The sequence below is a fragment of the Bos indicus genome, chromosome 17 (assembly GCF_029378745.1).
Source record: "Bos indicus isolate NIAB-ARS_2022 breed Sahiwal x Tharparkar chromosome 17, NIAB-ARS_B.indTharparkar_mat_pri_1.0, whole genome shotgun sequence".
In the NCBI taxonomy this organism is placed as follows: Eukaryota; Metazoa; Chordata; class Mammalia; order Artiodactyla; family Bovidae; genus Bos; species Bos indicus.
The window spans coordinates 5,199,068-5,219,568 of record NC_091776.1 but is presented as its reverse complement, the minus strand read 5'-3'; the positions used below and the strand labels follow the sequence as shown (position 1 = coordinate 5,219,568).

Genomic DNA, 20,501 nt, shown 5'->3' with positions numbered 1-20,501 from the left:
CCACCAACATAAAATTTGCTCCTCACCAAAAAAGAGCCCTAAAATCTGAAAACACACACACCTGAACATTTCATAGATTCAAAATGTCACATTTTTTTCATATCTTAGTTTCTCTGAAATTGATAGCATGTTGTAGTTTAAATGGTAGCATTTTTTCTTCTCTAATAGCTAAAGTAATTGTGAACCTCAAGCTTCTTAGATTTGATCAAATATATAAATTGGTTCTAAGCAAAAATATGTACCATGACCTCAAAATTACTTACTTACTTCATGCAAATTTATATAGAGAATTATAATTTTATTATAAATAACAATTTTAAAAAGTAATGAAAGCCAGATACTTTTTACTCTCAGGTCAAATCCTATGAGTTCTGATTCTTAAAATTTCAAAACATAAAAAAATGTAATAATGGCCACTACAAACTCATATAGCACATATTCCATAAAATATACAGCATATATATTCTCTAACATCACTGCAAATGGTACTGTGAGGTAATCAACTTCAGGTAAAGTTTCTCAGTTACAGAAATATTGAAGATACTCTTTCTTTTTTACACTAAAAGGCAGCAAGCTTGGGAAAAGAAAATAATCTTTGCAACTATATTTTTATCTATAAATGGAAGAGTAAAGTAATGACCATATTAAAGAATAGAAATTTTACTGAAAAATAAATAGAAAGGGAACAAAAGAGGGGTTATTTTCATATTAATCAAATTAACTTATATTCACTTTTAAATTACTCCAAAGGAAAACTCATATGTTAACATAATGCAGTAGCATAAAACAAGCAATCTGGTGTATTTTGTTTTGACTGGGGGAAGATTCCATGTTTTTTTAAAAAGTAAGCAATGCCTTACTTTTAAAAAGTACCCAATGCCTCTCACCGTGTAGCTAGGGAAACAGTTTACAGTCTACTGGAAAAGTGCAAACAGGCATGAGTAAAACTGCTGACACAGAGGCTTAAGCACAGCATCTTTCATGTGAAAGCATCACCAGTCTAATTAGAATATGAACTTACATCAAGTAAAGACCTTCCCTACCAATCTTTTACCATTATTGGCATTAATATCTAACTAGGAAAGATTGAAACTAATGAGATATTAATCAATTAAGGGAAGAATAAACCTTGAATCAGTAGGAGAATCTTTATGTATGAGTGCACTCACAAGTATGTATATACGCTTGTAGAGGAATTATGAAAGTCAGGATAGGAATGAAGAATTGGAATTACGGTAGTCGATGAATCTGACTTTTGCTACAGAGGTAAGTAACCTCAGAAAAGTCTTTGCAGCCTCATGTTGCCTCATTAGAAAAGGACATAATATTTGTTATTGCTTAATGCCAGTCACCGTGCTAGATGTTTTATGTGAATTCTCTCAATCTTCAAAAATATCCTATCAGATTAATCAGTAATATCCTCACATAATCAAAACTCAGTCACCCAAACTTGACTTAATTTAACAAGTTAGCCTAACTCCAAAGCCTCTTTCCTTTACTGTACATGGTAATATACAAATACAAACTTGAATGTACACAAATACAGTCCAATACATGATTGATGACAAAGCAATGAAACAACTAGAGACTACTGTCTATTTTTCTACAAAACATGTTTTTGTAGTTGAGAATTAGTTCTTTCATTTATCATTAAGGGATGAGGTCAGTATAATGTGAAAGTCACACTGGTCCAGAAAGAATTTTCTCCAGCACAGTAATGTTTTAAAGCCATTAGGGACAGGCATTCGCACAGAGAGAGCCTTAGCAACAGCAATATATGATGACCCAAAGGAGAAAAAGCTGTAGTAGAGGACAGGCAGAGGCCAGTTAATGACTTCAAGAACTGCCAGGAATTCTACAACGTTAAACTATCTGGCCAAGCTACAGATAGATAAACCATGAAAATATTTTCCCCATGTTTACTTTTTCTGAAGAAAAAGGGGGGTAGATAGAGAGGACTGATAAAGAAGGCTACATCTTGGATCAGAATTTTTAATTTGTCTTAAATAGAACTGAATGCCCTTGTGGACCTACATTTCAAAGGTGAAGACTGACTAATTTTATTAGACTTGTTACCAATAAAGACAAAACGTGTTTTGCCTTACTTTATATAAAGGTCAAGACCTAGTAAAAATTTTAAAAATCGAGGCATGTAAAGAAATATTTAAAATTATCTATAGTCTCATCATCCAGAGATAATCACTTTATAAATTTGTTGCATTTGCTTCCAGTCTCCCTCACTACAATATGTAACAAATACGTATTTTCAAAACTGATGTCATGGTAGGTTAAACTCCATGAAAATGCTGACATTAAACCAACAAATCTACAAAAATGGCAGTTTCACACAGTTCAACTTAATATCATATGAACTATATATGTATGGACATATAAATACAATTTTATATTCTTTTTTTGAGACTTTATATTAAATCATGATTATTTTTTACATCTTCAATATTCTTCCCAAATATGACATTTTAAGGCTGGAAAGTAGCCCAAACAAATAGACTAACAAATACTTTTAACCATTTCCCTGATATTTGAAATTCAATTATTTCCAGTTTTTCACCATTACAAATGATGCCGCTATGAATATCCTTGTGCCTAAATCTTGTGCCTAAATAAGTCTCTGACTTACTTCCTTAAAATAAATTCCTAGAAGCAGGCTTACTAAAGAATCAAGTTCATGAACAATTTAACAAGTTCCTAAAAAGCCTACCAACAGAAAATTTACATTACCAATTTATATTTCACCACTAGTGTATGAGATTGCTCATCCCATCTCAAAACTGTTTTTAACACTCTGAGAAATGATTTTACAAATGACCTATAGTTTGCAAACCAACTTTTAGAGAAAGGAAAGCTGACAGGCAATACACAGAGGCAGAGTAAAATCGGAGCACATTTCCAATGTTCTCAAGACTTGGTATACATACAAATCACCTGAGCAGACTGTTTAAAAATGAAAATCCCTAGACCCCATTTTAGTGATTCTGTCAGTGGGTCTGATGTGTATTTGTGCTTTTAACTACCACCGTGAATGACACAGATGCAACTGATCTCTGAAGCACACTCTGAGAAACATTACTGCAAACTGACCACAAATGCTTTAAATGAATAATTACTGCAACAATGAAAAGTATATTCCAAATAACTGAATAAGAGGGTAATATACATCACTTTCTTCTTATTCAAGACACAAATATTAAGTAATCATATAATGTCTTTAGACAAAAACTTGGCTTAATCTCTGCAAGTCACTGTTTAACTCAAAGTGCAAATACTTTGAAAAAGTATGGTATTTTAATTATTACCAAAAACAAAAATATGTAGGTATAAGTTTAAACATTGATTCTGCTATTTTCTAGCTGTATGATTTAAGTTACATAACCTCTGAGTCTCAGTTTCCTCATCTTTAAAAATGACAATAAAAATATCTATCTCATAATGACATAATTAACATAAGACTGCTTAGCATAGCATCTGTTCCAAGTTAAAGGTTCCATAAAGGTTTGTCATAATTATTATGATATGATCACCACTTCAAATGTACCTAATTCAATCAACCCACAAATCACTTTGCCCAGGCAACAAAGAGGACTGTGTTCAACTTATATGATAGGCCATACATGGAAAAAGAAATAGCAACATAAAGGCTACCTTTAAAATAAAAATGATGAATAAAAAATATGCTAGGTACTGAAATAAACTCTTTAACAACATTACTTTTGAGAGGATAAGAAAAACTGGCCGCTCTAGAAATGAATCCCAAATTTGTTTTTTTAAAAATGAGGGTAATTATCTAGAATATTGAATTTCAAGAAGATAAAAGTGTTCTTAGAAAAGCAAGTACCTCTCCTCATGCCTCCCCCCATCAAAAAAACATGAAAAACATCAATATCACCTAAAACCTGATTAAGAAATTTCATCCTTCCTCCTAACTTCAACTTGCTTCCAGGTCAAGTATTGTAATACCTCACACTGGAATGAGTAAATTGATTTCTTTTTAGTGGACATTTTAGAAGCATGCTTAAGGAACCTTAAAAATGTTCGAGTATAAATTGATTAAGGTGATCGAGTAGATCAGTGACAGGAGCCTGACTAAATCCAAGTCTTTTAATGCTTGATCTAGAACTCTAATAAAAGGTAGTTCCACTAGGGTTAGAACTTCACCAACTGAATTACCTATTTATTTTACATGAAATACTGTTGAATTACAAAGCACGCTTACCTCCTATCTTTTATAACCAATCTTCTAAAAAAGTAGTCAACACTTTGAGTATTCACTGCCTTTCCTCCTATTTGCTCACCCCATTGCAAAAAAAAGCTTTAATGTACACCACTTCAGTGAAACTTACATCAATGATTGATTTGTTGGTAATCCACCATTCAACATTTCAATATACATGAAATTTCAACATATCTTTGACGAAATCTCATATGATATTCACATACTTATCTTCATGTTATCAGTGTTCATAGAGGTTTTTGGGAGGCAGGGGGCAATAAACTTGTTACCATTGAATAATAAAAGATTATAAACTCTAGTGTTTAAATTATATTACCATCTTCCATAATTAAACTTTTAAGTATCTGGATTTAGGATAAAGTACAGAATGATACTGGAAATATTTTCATCTTTCAAGGGCAAATATTTAAGTACATTACAAAGAAAAGCTGCCTTCCCAGGGAGGTTTGACTGTAATATACAATGGCAATTTTATGCTCAATTTCTTCTATAGCAAATTACTAACATTGATTAATGTAAATGTTTTAGATGTGGTTGAAAGAAATAGCATCTCTATCATGGCAAGAACAAAAACATGGTTAAATAATGTAAATTAGGGAAGGAAAGAGAATTCAGCACTTTTATATATCAAGTTCTGTACAAAACACTTAGTATGTCAGATAGTTAGACAGGTAGAGGAGTTGTTGAGGAATGTAGAGAGGGGAGATAATTTTCTTTCCTCATGTAAAGCCCTAAGCAGAATTCTAAAGTCGTCAAAATCTTAGGCACCAGTTTCTGAAAGTCTTTTACAGAACACTAGTTCTATTTTAAGCTTTAGTCTTATACTTCTATATATATAATCAATTGTTTAAAATGCATAAAAGATGAAAATAAAGATTATTAAACTATAATCACTAAAAATTCATAATTGTGGATAACAGGTTTTTAAATACTTCTATCCTTAAACACTACTTTAAAATAGCTATTATGTTTCCATCAACATTCCTTAGAATTGGTCCAACTCAGATTTTCTAAATGGTGTTACATCTATGAGAACACTAAGAAAGCAAAAGACCAGAAAAGAATAGACAACTCTAACAAAGCAGGAGTACAAGAATTACCACAATGCCATTATCATAATTATAGCTAGAGTTTAAAACTGATGAAATTTACAAATATGAAGAATATTCTGTTTCACTTAGATGACACAGGTTAACATAAATTGTTATATTTTGAGATGTGTTCTCCTGATCAATACAAAGTATGTTGAAACATATGTTGACGCTCAACTAGGAGTAGGGAGCAGAGATTATATCTCATTATATTCAAGGCTACTTTTGATGAATTGATGAAATAACACCTAATCTCTAAAATTTCATGGGGGCACTCAAACTAAGTATAAAATTTACTGAGGTCACCCAAAACTTAAAGCAAAGGAAACAAAAAAGAAAAACTCACTATTCATTTTAAAAAGACATGCTGCTGCTTTAAGTGGCCAGCAGTCTCACAGCAACTCCGGGCTGCAATCACAACATCCATTAGAGTGCTCCACTGCTCAGAGCGAGCAAGCAAGTGGTTGTCAGTGCAGCTAGTAAATCACCTGATCCTATTACAAAATCAATTACTGCAGTGCATTTCCATTGCTACACAATCTGATGATGACAAAATGATATTGGATAGCTACTGCAAGGTCAAGAAAACTGCTAAGAACATCTTTAATTGATCTTTTATTTTTAATTATTTGGTCCTAGTTATAAGGCATCCATTTTAATTGCATATTTTTATTTGAAATAAATCTATGTAGTTACCTTTGGTTGTCTAGGACATTCGGTGGATAATCTCTGCAACTGGTCTGATGTATGGCTACCAGAGAACAGATCGGAGCAGCAGGTCGAACGGCTCAACCTCTTCATTAAGGAAGAAACAACGCTGCAGCCACAGCCACACATTGACTTGTTCATCAGACAAGAATTTAACTTAAAAAATCAGAACTAGTAATGTCCCATGTATGCTCAAAACTGGCTAACTGCCTCATTCTGCAGCCCTCTGGCTGAAAGAAACACTGTTAAAAAAGAATAAAACAATAGCTTCCCTACAGAAGATACCAGCCACAAACTCATTGTCAAGAAGAACTCAAAATTAAAAACAGAAGTCTTCCGGCTACTCCTTAGAAAGAAGGTAAGGTGCTTTAATATTTCAAACTGTTTTATATTAAAGCCCAAGTACTTAATAAAGGAGCAAACTCAAGATAAAATACCCCCCAATTATACTAACCACTCTTTCTGTCTTCCATCAGTTTAGATCTGTTTGCCTACTCCTCCGGCTCAGCCTATCCAACCTGTTCCCTCTGTAAATGCCCACTGTCTCAACAACCAACAGGAATGAGCCCCACCCCTGCTTGTCCCCATACACTCGGTTCAAGAACCGCTCAATACCTGGAAAAGAACTGCTGCTGCATTGCTTTGAGAAACAACAGGGAGCAAATTACTGGACGGATTCTTTAACTTACCAATCAGAACTGCTGACCCTTTCTGACTCTACGATTCAGGAAGCCTGCCAAAAGCTCAAAGTAAGAATAACAGCTGATTTTACTTCTATATTGTAGATTAATTTATAGGATTGTTTTCAATCTTGTTATTCAATCTAAAATAAAAAAGACATAGAAATAACTTTTTTAAACAAAATTTATTTTTTTAACAAAATTTAGACAGTAGCTAATAATAATCTTTGAGTATGGCTTGAAGAGGGCAGGATGTGGTTGATAGGCAAAGTAAAAAAATTCCTTCTGAATACTGCACTTAAACTTGAGAATTATGGAGCAATAAAATACTATATCAAAGACAGTGGTGTCGATAATGATAGAACAACTAAGAGAATCCAAGGAGGCCCCTGCTATCATAAATGTTAGAAGAGTTAAAATGAGAAGGAAGGAAAGGGTGTGTGACTTTATAGACAGGTATTGATAATAGATAAGCCACCAAAAACCTGGTTGCTTTGATACTGAATCTTTTCCCACCTGTTTATCTGCATCTCATTAAAAAGATTCAAAAAACACAAACCACCCTGAAAACATAAACACTATTAAGTATGTTAGCCATCCTCTAGGATCTTTTGCCAATAATATATAAAGATATATACATATATACACACCATGTTATTATAATCCACATTATAATTTCTAGGACAAGAAAGGGTTACATTAATAAAAAATCTTTATAGTTTCTTCCCAAACAATCAGACTTCAAAACAAATGTAACTTCATGAACATTCATAGACCCACAATTTTCAGTCTTTGTTAACAGCATCCTTTTTGAGGAAGAAGTCTAAGAACTAAAAAAAAAAATCTAGTATTAAAAATGTATTTAAAAATTGTAAAATTATTTAAAATTTTTTTAAATGTAAAAAAAAAGCATTAAAAAACTTCCTACTTTCTGTAGGTTCTTTATTTGCATATGTCTCATGCTCAATTTCTTCTTTGGTTTAAATCTAAAAAGAGCTAGTATCGCCTCTTCACCTTGCACTGCCCTTTTGAAATTCATGTAAACTTAAATCAATTTCCAGAATGTCTAAAAACGGGCATGCACTTCACACTGCATCTTTACAAAACCTTTTGTAGATAAAGGCTATGAAAACAAACAAGCAAATAATGCAGTAACCTTTTACTCGCCTGCTGGAGGTACTGTCTGCTGCACAGAATTTTAAATCCTCATCTGCAGATGCAATTGAGCTGGGATTGCCAAGAACCCTGCTTTTCCCGTGCTGCTGCCACACAGCTATTCATCGAAAGAGCATGTTACATGGAAAATGTGAAGTACTATCAGTTTAAGTTTCTTACATGATTTAACAAAAGAACTTCTAAAATCTAGCTAAAGCTCTGCTCTATCGCATTTTCAGAGGCATGTCAGACACGCTGGGGAAAAAGCTCTTACTGCTGTTAATGCACTCCTCCTAGCAAACATGTGAGATTGGGAAGCTTAGAGAGGCAATGAAAAAAATTAATACATATCCTAATGTAAGAACAATGTATTGAGTGTTAAAACCTCATGCAATTTATATCATCAACAAATATATAGCATGCCCATAACAAACCGAGGTTTTTCATTAGCTTTATAATTAACAAAGACTTTAAATAAATCATTGTGACTAATATTACAGACAAGCATGAATAAAAATCCCCACCAAATGATGCTAATGAAAGTAAGTTATTTTACTAACTACTCAGCATCAGTGTTGTTTCTAAACAAAACCATGAAACAAAAGATGCAAAAGTATAGATTACTACTTGTGAAATAACCTGATGTGCAGTGCTCCATTTCCCTCATTCCCCATCAATACCCTCTGGATCTTACACTATTTATAACCAAAAGAGAACGTAAGCAATAAGCGCTATTTTCATTATCTATTATTTTTCTTTCCAGGTCAGCTAATTTAATGCACTATTGATTCTCAGGTTGCATAATGACGGAGGCAAAAGGCAAACCAACAAAGAGAAAGCTTTACAAACTGTCAGAAAAGAAACACAATTTATGGGGAAAAAAGTTAATAATTATCTTTGGCCATAGTTCTATTTACCAAGAGGTAGAGAAACAACATTAATATTTGCTCACTAATGACACTGAGCATCATGACTACTTTTTAATAAATTGATTGCATTTCAAAATTGTGCTTTCCCCCTTAATTGCAAGTAACTCTGAATATCAAAAACTTGTTTTAAAAATTTTAACCATCTATTACCACTGAATTAATTTCTAATTCTCTAAGAAATAAGGTGACCATTCTACTACATGGTAGGCTATAACATGAAATCTATAAACAACCCTGCAAGTCAGGGCTGCTGCTGCTGCTGCTAAGTCACTTCAGTCGTGTCCGACTCTGTGCGACCCCACAGACGGCAGCCCACCAGGCTCCCTCATCCCTGGGATTCTCCAGGCAAGAACACTGGAGTGGGTTGCCATTTCCTTCTCCGATGCATGAAAGTGAAGTCGCTCAGTCGTGTCCCACTCCTAGCGACCCCATGGACTGCAGCCTACCAGGCTCCCTCGTCCCTGGGATTCTCCAGGCAAAAACACTGGAGTGGGTTGCAATTTCCTTCTCCAATGCATGAAAGTGAAAAGTGAAAGTGAAGTCGCTCAGTCGTGTCCGACCCTCAGCGACCCCATGGACTGCAGCCTTCCAGGCTCTTCCATCCATGGGATTTTCCAGGCAAGAGTACTGGAGTGGGGTGCCATTCACACTTCCTCAATGCCCAAACATATTGATATATATATAAGTAAGTACCAGCTAACTTCAATAGCTCCCCTAAAGTAAAACATATGGAATAGAAACACTCAATTGATCCTATCATATTTTTAAAAATTTTTTCTTTCATTTAAAAGACTGTATTGCCCCGTATAGTAGCCCAGTGAGAAATTATTCCAGCAGTTCTCAGAATATGGACTTAGGGGTGGTCTTAGAGACTCTCACATGGTCTGTCAAAATTATTTTCATAATACTAAGATGTTATTTGTTTCCTTCACTCTCAATCTGTCATGAGTACACGATGGAAGTTTTCCTTAGACTACATGGTTTGTAATATTTTAATAGACTGAATGCAGAAGCAGGTAAGAGACTTCAACTGTCTTTCATTAAGCCAGATGTATTTGCAAAAACGTAAAACAATGTCATCTTTCTTATTAACTTTTTTTGCTTGGAGAAAATATAGATAATTCCCTCAAAATGTATTAATTCCATGAACATGCCAATTAACAATTACCAATTATTTTTAAGTGAATTTAAAGAGCTAATACAGTACTTTTAAAACTTCTCAGTTTTACTTTCCAGTAGGATAAATATTGAGAAATATAACCCAAATAAATCAAACCTCTTTGGGGTCCTAAATAATTTCTAAGAGTGCAATGTGGTTTTGAATCCAAAAAAGTTGAGACTCCTTGCTCACATTTTTCCTTCAGTCAAAGCTTATAGTTTGGGGTTATAAAAATGACTTCATCAATTTTAAAAACAAGTCATTTTTAAAACACTCATTCTAGAATATCAAATATAAAAAGTTTCTGAATTTTCACTGTTGTCATTTTTAATACTCAACTTGAATTATTTAATACTTTAATTAATTATTAATTAAATAATTATTTAATTAATACTCAACTTGAATTATTCATCTTAATTATTGAGTACAATTATTATCACCTGTGTGTCATAGTAACGTTAAAAACTAAAACAAATTTTTAAACATAGTAGATAACTGATCATTATGATGCTCATACAAGATATTAAAATCTAGTTTGAAACACATATACATAGAAAAAAGGAGAAAATCAGTTATTAGAAAAAGGAGAAATGTACGATTATATATTTTTAACACAAAAAGAAACCGTAAGAACAGTTTCTAAAATTCATCTTGCCCATATAAAATTACTAGTTTTAAATAATTTTTTTTTCCTGAGAAGAAATACATAACCTTTACATAAAACACAGCCAATCCTCCAAATGGACAGAAGCGGAACCCACAGATACAGAGGGCCGACTGCATTACATCATTTACGTGAGGGACTCAGCATCGTGAACTTTGGTGTCTGAAACAAATCCTGCAGACACCGAGGGACAGCAGTCCATCTCAAGACGTAATAATAAATCGATGACTGATGGAGGGGAAACTTTAAAGACTATATGAAAGACAATTACAGTAAGATAGCAATTACTTTACTACAGAAATTAATTCTAAGGTAACAATTTTACTGCTGTTACACAGTAAGGTAACAATTACTTTATAGCAACTTTTATTGCTGAGAAGATGTTGGATATTTGATACATTAAGGCTTTACAGTCAAACACGGAAGAGATGGCTTATCACCTTAAATTTTAATGTACTAGGCCACATTTTCCCCTCTTAAGTCCCATAAGATTAACTTTCAAAAGTTCTCTTTAGTTCTGTCTTTGGCCAAACCCCATGTCCCTAGTATTCAAGAGCTTTAGTTCCCGTTCGTTCATTCAGTCATTCAACTATATACGAAGCACCAGCCATATGCTAGGTAGGGGTAGGTAATGAAGAAGATGCAATGCACAAAACAGATAAAAATCCCCCCTACCCTCATTAAACTCATATTTCAGCAGGAGAAGACACATAACAACTACACATATTTACTAAAGGAAATGGTGTAACCCATAAGAAAAGGGGGGAAAAAAAAGAATGAAATGGTCAGAAAAGCCTCATTTTTCTACCAGAAATATACTTTGAAAGATTTAGGAATATTATTCAAGATATCATTAATATTGCTATATTTGTTATTTTATCAGGTAAATTCCAGACATCATGTCACTCTCCCCACCACACACACATATCTTTAATTTTATCCCTGCCTTATATAATCATAAAATCACCGTATCACATATCAAATTAAATTTCCAAGGTATTAACTAATATTAGTCAATACTCAAATTTCCAAGACTGCCTCAAAATGTCTATTTTAGGCAATGTGATCTAAACAGAATCCAAAAAGAGCTACTCTTGATAAGTGGTTCTAGGTTTCACACACCTCTTTGACTTGAGAGCAACTCCCCTGCTTATTTTCACACCACTGACTTGCAGAACCTTTTTAGTTTCCCTATATCCTGAAACAGTCTGTATGCTGCTTCGCTATGTCATTTACTTTCTCCCCCAATCTTTCCTATTTCCCACAAATAATATTTGATAATGACTATTCCAAATTCCAAACTCAATAGAAATATGAGAGATTTAGGTGGCAGACATTCTAATTCCAGTAATTTTTAAACACTGCTGAAATTAATTTGAAACATTTAACATGGTGCAATAGCTCTGAAAAGACAGAAGAGGGAACTATAATATTTAGTAATTCTACATTTAAATAGCACTAACTTTTGTTTTAAACTTAAACATTGAGTTTCAACTTGGCAATGGTTAAAAATATAGTAGTGATAATTGCTTTATACATCCTCCTTCCAAAAACAAAACTAACACAAACAAAAAACCATAGATTACAGAAGAAATCGATTTGGAAGAACAAAGACTGAATGCACAGATATTTATAAGTTGTATCACACTAATAAATAACAACCATTAACAGAAGCTACCATTTAAAATTACTCTATCAAACAATGCATTTCCATTTTCTAAATTATTTTCTTAATAATAAATGAGCACACAGAGTAAAACCAGTGTATGTTTTATAATAATAGTTCAGTTCAGTCACTCAAAGTTGTGAGACTCCTTGCGACTCCATGGACTGCAGTACGCCAGGCCTTTCTGTTCATCACCAACTCCCAGAGTCTGCTCAAACTCATGTTCATCGAGTTGGTGATGCCATCCAACCATCTCATCTTCTATCGTCCCCTTCTCCTCCTGCCTTCAATCTTTCCCAGCATCAGGACTTCCCTTGTGGCTCAGCTGGTAAAGAATCTCTGCCTGCAATGTGGGAGACTTGGGTTTGATCCCTGGGCATTCTGGTCTAGAGAATTCCATGGACTGTATAGTCCATGGGGTTGCAAAGAGTTGGACATGACGGAGCAACTTTTACTTTCACTTTGTAATACTAAGTTTAGTTAAATATGTTTTAAAAAATAGTTTTCTTGAAGTCATAAGGAAAATCCAGAAATTAAGGGTTTTACAGCAAGTTATTTTTATATATCCATTTAGTCACAGGGAAACAGCAAAAAGACTTTAGTAATAATGACATTTCAAGAATAAGCATATTCTACTAAAATGTTTGCTCTGAAAAATACTAATATTTTATTAAAATGTAAATTTCATTTATATAAAAATACAATCTGTCACTTTAATTAAAGCTGAAGTACTTTATGCAAGTACATAAAAGAGCAAAATTTACACACACATGACTGCTACTCTACTAAGACAAGACACAACAGAGTTAGCCAGGTAACTACAGGGCAAAATTCAGGCAAGCCTTCTGTTTCAATCTAACAAGGATCTCCTTTCCTCCAGTTTCCAATAACACATTCACTTCCTTTGAAACCCCCACCAGCAGCATCATTAATGTTCATATTTCCACCAAAATTCTTTTTATGACAACTTAGATATTTCTTTAAGAAGCTACAGGCTTTCTTTGCCACTCTCTTTTCTTTCTTCTGAGTCCTCATCTTCAGCACCTTTAATGTCCATATTTCTGTCAACAGTTCGTTCAAGGCAATCTAGGCTTTTCCTATCATGCTCCACAAAATTCTCCTCGCCACAATTTCAAAGCCACTTCTACATTCTTAGGTATTGGTTACAGCAGCGCCCCCACTTCTGTATTAGCTTCCCATGTCCGCTACAGCACATTACCACAAACCTGGGGGCATGTAACAGAGTGAAGTTTATCATCTTGAGGTCAGAAGACCAAACTCAGTTTCACTGGGCTAAATATCAAGCTGCTAGCAGGGGTGCTCCTTCTAAAGGCTCTAAAAGAGAATCTGTTTCTTTGCCTTTACTAACTTTTAGAAAGCTACCTGACTCCTTGTTCCTGGTCCTTTCCTCAATCTTCAGAGCGTACCACTCTCACCTCTCCTTCAGTCTCCCAACTTTCTTCAGCCCTCACCTTCTTACCTCCCTCTTGCAAGGAGTCTGTGATTATATGAGGCCCACCTGAGTAATTGAGCGCCTGAACAACCACCTGAGTAATTGAGCGCCTGAACAACCACCTGGGTAACTGAGGATCCTTAACCACATAAGAAAAGTTCCTTTCGCCACCTAAGAGACTATTGTCACAGGTTTTGGAAATTAGGACATGGATATCTTCGGGAATACTACTCAGACTCCCACAATGTATCACAAGAAGCATGAACTATAAAAGAAAAATCGGGCTTCCTGGGTAGCTCAAACGGTAAAGAATCTGCCTGTAATGCAGGAGACCTGGGTTCGACCCCTGGGTCGGGAAGATCCCCTGGAGAAGGGCATGGCAACCCACTCCAGTATTCTTGCCTGGAGATTTCCACAGACAGAGGAGCCTGTGAGGTCTCCAGTCCACAGGGTCACAAAAAGTTGGACATGACTGAGCGACTAACCCAACATAAAAGAAAAAGATATAAACTCAGCTTCTTTAAAAAAAAAAAAAAAAAAAAACTTTTGAACTTCAAAGACACTGATTTAAAAAAAAAAAATGAAAAGGCAAGCCACAAACTGGAAAAAACCCGTGAACAGTTATCCAAAGAATTTGTTTCTTACAAAGGTTAACATACACCTATTTTTTGAATCCACTATTCCACTAGCAGGAAACACCAAAGTGCATGTCCACATAAAAAACTGCATGCAAATATTTATAGCCAATTTGCAATAGCCAAAACCATTAACAATACAATGCAGCAACAGGTAAATGGAAAACAATTTGTGATATTAAAAAAATATACACAGTATTTCATAATAAAAAGGGACAAAGTATTGCTAGTCCATCCAAAAATATGGATAAATCTCAGATTTATTAAGCTAGGGGAAAGAAGTCAGATAAAAAAGGAAACATTATATAATTCCACTTATACATAAAAATGTTCCAGAAAATTCAAACTAATCTGTGTAATGACAGAAAGGAAAATCAGTTTGTCTGGAAAGTGGGGGAGGTGAGGAAGGAATTGACCGAATTATAAGGAGGGTCTGGGGGTGACATAGTCATTATCTTGAATGTGGTGATGGCTTCACGAGTACATACATGTGTCAAAACTCAAATTATGTGTTTACCTAAATAAAACTAAATTTTTGTTTTAATTTAAAAATCAGGACATGGAAATGAAGCAGAGAAATTAAAACCTGAAGCCTATTTTCCTTGTAGAATCTTAATAAACTGTCTGGAGACAAAGTAAAGAATCCCAAAGACAACGTGAAAGATAAAACGAGGTAACACCGACACTACAGTATAATTCAAAATATACACAGTATTTATACTTGTCTTTGGCTCCAGTTCCTGGCAAAAGGCCTTAACTTTCCTAAGTGACAGAAATGTCTTTTGTTACTCATTCTCTGACACCAACCAGGTGTCCTACAATTCAATTCTGATAACCAGAGTTAGCTTCGGAATGCGCAAATTAAACGTACAAATCTTCAATTTTGACACTAACTCTGCCAAAGTCCCTTTTCAACCAGGAGTGACTCAAAGTGGTATCTACATAGCTTCAGGATGGGGGCTGGTCACCAGAAAACCTTTCCATTCCACCTCTCAATCTCCAGGGAGGGGAGAGGAGCTATAGACTGCATTTAATCACACAAGCCAAAAGTTTAATCAATTACCCGTAACTACTGAGTTGCTAATAAACACTAAACTCTGAGGTCCACAGATGCACCAATATGGTAGGAGGCGTCATGCTCAGAGAGCATGAGGAGAGGGCATGGAAGGTCTGTGTGGTCCCTACCCCCACCCCAGACCCTGCCTATTCCTCTCTTCCATTTGGCTGTGTCTGAGTTGTATGCTTTATAATAAAAGTGTAAGTACAGAGGTCTCAGTGAGTTCTGTGAATCATTCTAGGGAATTATCCAATATTCCAGTTGTAGAAACCTCTGAATTTGTAACCAGTTCAGACAAAAGGGCAGGTAGCCTGGTGATCACACCTGTGGCTGGTGTCTCAAGTAAAGGCAGTTTTGTTGGGAACCTTGCCATTTGATTTGTGGGACATAATACTAACTATAGTTAGTGTCCAAACTGAATTAAACTGAACTGTAGGTGACCAGAAAACTGGTGCTGGAATATCGACATTCAGTTCAGTTCCGTTCAGTCGCTCAGGCGTGTCCAACTCTTTGTGACCCCATGGACTGCAGCACGCCAGGCCTCCCTATCCATCACCAACTCCATCGAGTTGGTGACGCCATCCAACCATCTCATCCTCTGTAGTCCCCTTCTCCTCCCGTCTTCAATTTAGACATTAAGTGTGGAATTTAGAAAGATTTCTGATGAGAGAATTAAGGGAAAGGGTAGTGGCATTCAGTTTCCACTAAACTTCACCACCACTCCTATCCTCCCCAACACACAAAAAAAGAAAGTTCAGGAGATTTTTTGTAATTAAAATAAACTTTCTAAGCAGACTGATAGAGTAGTCAAAAAAACTTTACTAGTTTATGAAGTACCTTTATTTTCACCTTCTAAAAGAGTGTCTAATGAATTTCCGACCTTAAAAAAAAAACCATTTTAACTCTCAGATGGTAAGATATACACCTACTTAGTCAGCCAAAAAGAATGATCCAGATGTGCATGATCCATCATAACACTGAGACACTATCAGGAAATCAACACATCTGGACTCTAGGTCAGACAAACCTCAGTAGGCAACACTATCTTCGGCAAATCACCTTCTCACTAACAGCCATTTACTCATTTTAAAATGACAGCATAATAATCTAATCTCATGCTGGATGGCTACCCTAGTCCCATCTCTGAGTAAACTAGCTCCAATAAGAGTCAACTGACTGTAGCTGGAAAGAACTGCTTACAGTGTGGATATGACAAGAAACCAGGCCAAAGAGAAGGGAGAGATGTAGAGAAAGACAGAGAGACAGAGGAAGGTGGGAGCTTGTAACTAGAAAACTACCCCAGTTCTGTTTGGTTTGCGACCTCACTTCTATGGGTCACAGCAAAGTATTAGCATGTGGTGACAGATAAGAAATTCAGTCTTCTCCACTTTTTGGCACAGCCAAAAGCAAAACCAACACAGCCTGAACATAACTAGCCAACCACAGTTAAAATGCTCCCCAACTGGTGTACTCAGATCACGGAAATTAGGATCTAGTTACTCCTCTGCATGTTCACCCCAAGGTGAAGTGAAGTAGCCCCAAAAGAGAGGCGAGAAGCCCCTTCTAGGAAAGTGATATTCTCTACTAAGTCACTAGTCAAAATAGTACAACCAGTTCAGGCTACAACTTTACTACCTAAAATAGCAAACAATATATCATCAATGCCGTAAGAAAAATAGTCAAGCCAGAAAGATGTCTTCAGGATTGTCATATTCTCAAAACCATCAGCACATCCACTTATTCCAATCAAGCGTTGGGGCAAATCTCTTTGAGGCAAATGAGGTGATACAACACCATAGCCAAATTATCTAAAAGAGTATCCAAAACATGCAAAGGGAAAACCCAAGAGTCATTCCTAAGATTCTTTTTATAGACAGTAGTTAATTCAGTTAACCCTGGTGACAAGTGGGAAATCATATCACAGGCCTTCTGAAGTGAAGAGCCAACTCATTGGAAGAGACCCTGATGTTGGGAAAGACTGAAGGCAAAAGGAGAAGAGGGTGGCAGAGGGTGAGATGGTTAGATAGCATTACCCACTCAACAGACATGAATTGGAGCAAACTCCAGGAATGGAGTCGCAAAGAATTGGAAATGACTTGGCCCTTTAACAACCCACAGTCATTCCAAACCATGGGAGGGGCAGGGCAGGAAATGTAGTTTGAAAACACACAGTCAATACTATAGTAAAAACACCAATTTTCTTCGTACTACAAAGTTCAATATGTAATACTTATAAATCCCTAATACTACCACCTTCCAACTGCCTGTGGATAATAACAGGCGTAGGTAGGGTAGGGGTGGAAACTTCTGCCATAGCTATAAAATGGAGTGTAACAATGGTTTTGGTAAGTATTAAAGGAGGGGAAAGGAGGGTATGTGGAAAGAACAGCCTAGGGAATGACATGTCTATTTCAAAAAGTCAGAGAAGAGTTAAACTGCAAACTCTCTCCAATGGTATTCCTGTTTAATAACCGTGATTCAAGTGGGAAACCCTACGTTATCAAAAAATAAACTATGATTATGATATGCTACATTTTAAAAAGCAAAGTATATGATATATTAAAACAGTCATATCAAAATATTGAAAAAATTTTCTTACTCTTCAGAATATATTCTGTGAAATTTATATATTTATTTTGTATTTATAATAAATAAGGTTTTAATTTTATTGGAGCTAAAATTGCTAATTTCTATAACAAATATATTTAGAAAAGTTAGAAATACTTAAAAGCAAGATCTGGGGTGTAATATAGATAAATATACATTATTATATAAATACATACTATGCCTATCTTACCTTGAGAATCCCATGAACAGCATGAAAAGGCAAAAAGATACGACACTGAAAGATGAACTTCCCAGGTCGGTAGGTGCCCAATATGCTACCGGTGATCAGTGGAGAAATAACTCCAGAAAGAATGAAGAGATGGACCCAAAGCAAAAACAACACCCAGGTGTGGATGTGACTAGTGATGGAAGTAAAGTCCAAAGCTGTAAAGAGCAATACTGCATAGGAACCAGGAACGTTCGGTTCATGAATCAAGGCAAATTGGAAGTAGTCAAACAGGAGATGGCAAGAGTGAATGCTGACGTTCTGGGAATCAGAGAACCAAACTGGAGTCGGACACAACTGAGTCGGACCCAACTGAGCGACTTCACTTTGATTTTTCACTCTCATGCACTGGAGAAGGCAATGGCAACCCACTCCAGTGTTCTTGCCTGGAGAATCCCAGGGACAGAGGAGCCTGGTGGGCTGCCGTCTACAGGGTCGCACAGAGTCGGACATGACTGAAGCGACTTAGCAGCCAGCAGCAAAATATCACCCACAAGTTACCATAAACAGTAAGGGAGAAGTAGCTTAACAATGAAGAAATTTGACCATCACCACCTTGAGAAAATGATCAAACTTACCATGAATAATAATGAACCAAACTGGCATGTGTGATACATGTGAAAATATACTAAATACTGATACACTGAAAGTATACTCTATCAACTATGTTGTAGTACTGTCAAAAATGTTTTAACCTGAAGCCAGTCATGAGGAAATACTCAGAAAAATCTGAGAATGTGGAACTGTCGACAAGGCAACTAGCTGGATGCTTTAAATAAAAAGGCAGTGTCATAAAATACAAAATAAAGGCAAGACAGTGTTTCAAATTAAGAGAGATTTAAAAAAAAACCATTATAGCTAAATATAATAAGTGATCCCAGATTAGATCCTAGACTGGGCAGGCAGCAAATGGGGGTAGGGATTATTAAAAAAAAAAACTTTAGAAAGCAATTAGGAAAATTTGAAAATGGACAGTATTATTAGATTTTTATCAAATCAAGGCTAATCTTCATGGGTATAATGATGATACTATTGTGATACATTTAAAAAAATTTTATTTTTACATCATACATGCTCAGTATTTGGAAGTTAAGTGTTAAAATATTTAAAACTTTTTTCCTTCCAGTTTTGAGATATAGTTGACATTAGTATCATAAACACCATAGAAGTTTAAGATGCACAGCAAAATGATTTGAGTTACATACATCATGAGATGCTTACCACAATAAGTTTCGTGACCATATACCATCTTCTACAGTTGCAAAATTAAAGAAACAGGAAAAAAAATTTCCTTCTGATGAGGACTCTTAGATTTACTCACTTAACAATTTCCATATGTAGCACACAGTGACGTGTTAATTATATTTATGTTATACCCTATACCCTTAGTACTTGTTTATCTTATAACTGAAGTTCGTATCTTTTGACTGCCTTCATCCAATTAGCCTCCCCACCTCTGGTAACCACAAATCTGATCTTTTCTATGTATGTATGTTTATTTTTGAAGTGTGACTGAACTACAGTACTATGAACATTCCTTTCAATACATGAATCAATATTTCTATACATTTCAGAATGATCACCATGTCAGTCTAGTTACAATATGTCACCATACAAAGATATTACATAGTTACTGACTATATTCCCCACAGTGTTCATTTCACACCCATAACTCATTTACTTTACAACTGGAAATTGTACTTCTTAATCTCTTTCACCTAGTTCTTTCCTGCAACCCACTCCCCTTCTGGCACCCAACTGTTTGCTCAAAATTTACTTTCTAAATGTGTAACCAAAAGAAGATTATATGTATATATGTAAATGTAGATATGGATATGAAGAGAAAGAGAGATACAGGCTAGAAAAAAATGTGGCAAAATGTTAACAATCGGTTGAGTCTATGTGAAGGGTATACAGGTTTCATTATAATAGTTTCTCAACTGTAGGTTTGAAAACAATTATTTTAAATGAGAAAATAAATGAACATCAAAATTTTTTTATCTAGAAAACTTTAGTCTATAGAATCTATACTTTTGCTTCCACAGGGTAGTTTGGAAACCAGTAATATAATTTATCAGAAGTTTCCATTTCTATATTGAACAATATTAAACACCATATACAATATAAAATACCATTTAAAAAGAATTTAACTGGCAACAAACTGGGACAATGTTTTTGAAAGTGACATAAAATCCAAAGTATTAAAATGATAGCCAGAT

General features: G+C 35.1%; 1 protein-coding gene across 9 annotated transcripts in view; it reads right to left on the bottom strand.

Annotated features, from left to right (window-relative positions):
- Positions 1-20,501, bottom strand: part of FBXW7 (F-box and WD repeat domain containing 7) — a 225,205-nt gene that overhangs the window by 124,320 nt on the left and 80,384 nt on the right. Inside the window, exon 3 of one of the 9 annotated variants that reach the window (XM_070768991.1) lies at positions 6,040-6,874. The exons of 7 other annotated variants lie outside the window; for them this stretch is intronic. The gene's annotated coding sequence lies outside the window, so the exon portion shown is untranslated. The remainder of the gene's footprint in view (positions 1-6,039; positions 6,875-20,501) is intronic. One more of the 9 variants, XM_070768992.1, reaches the window with a different exon arrangement.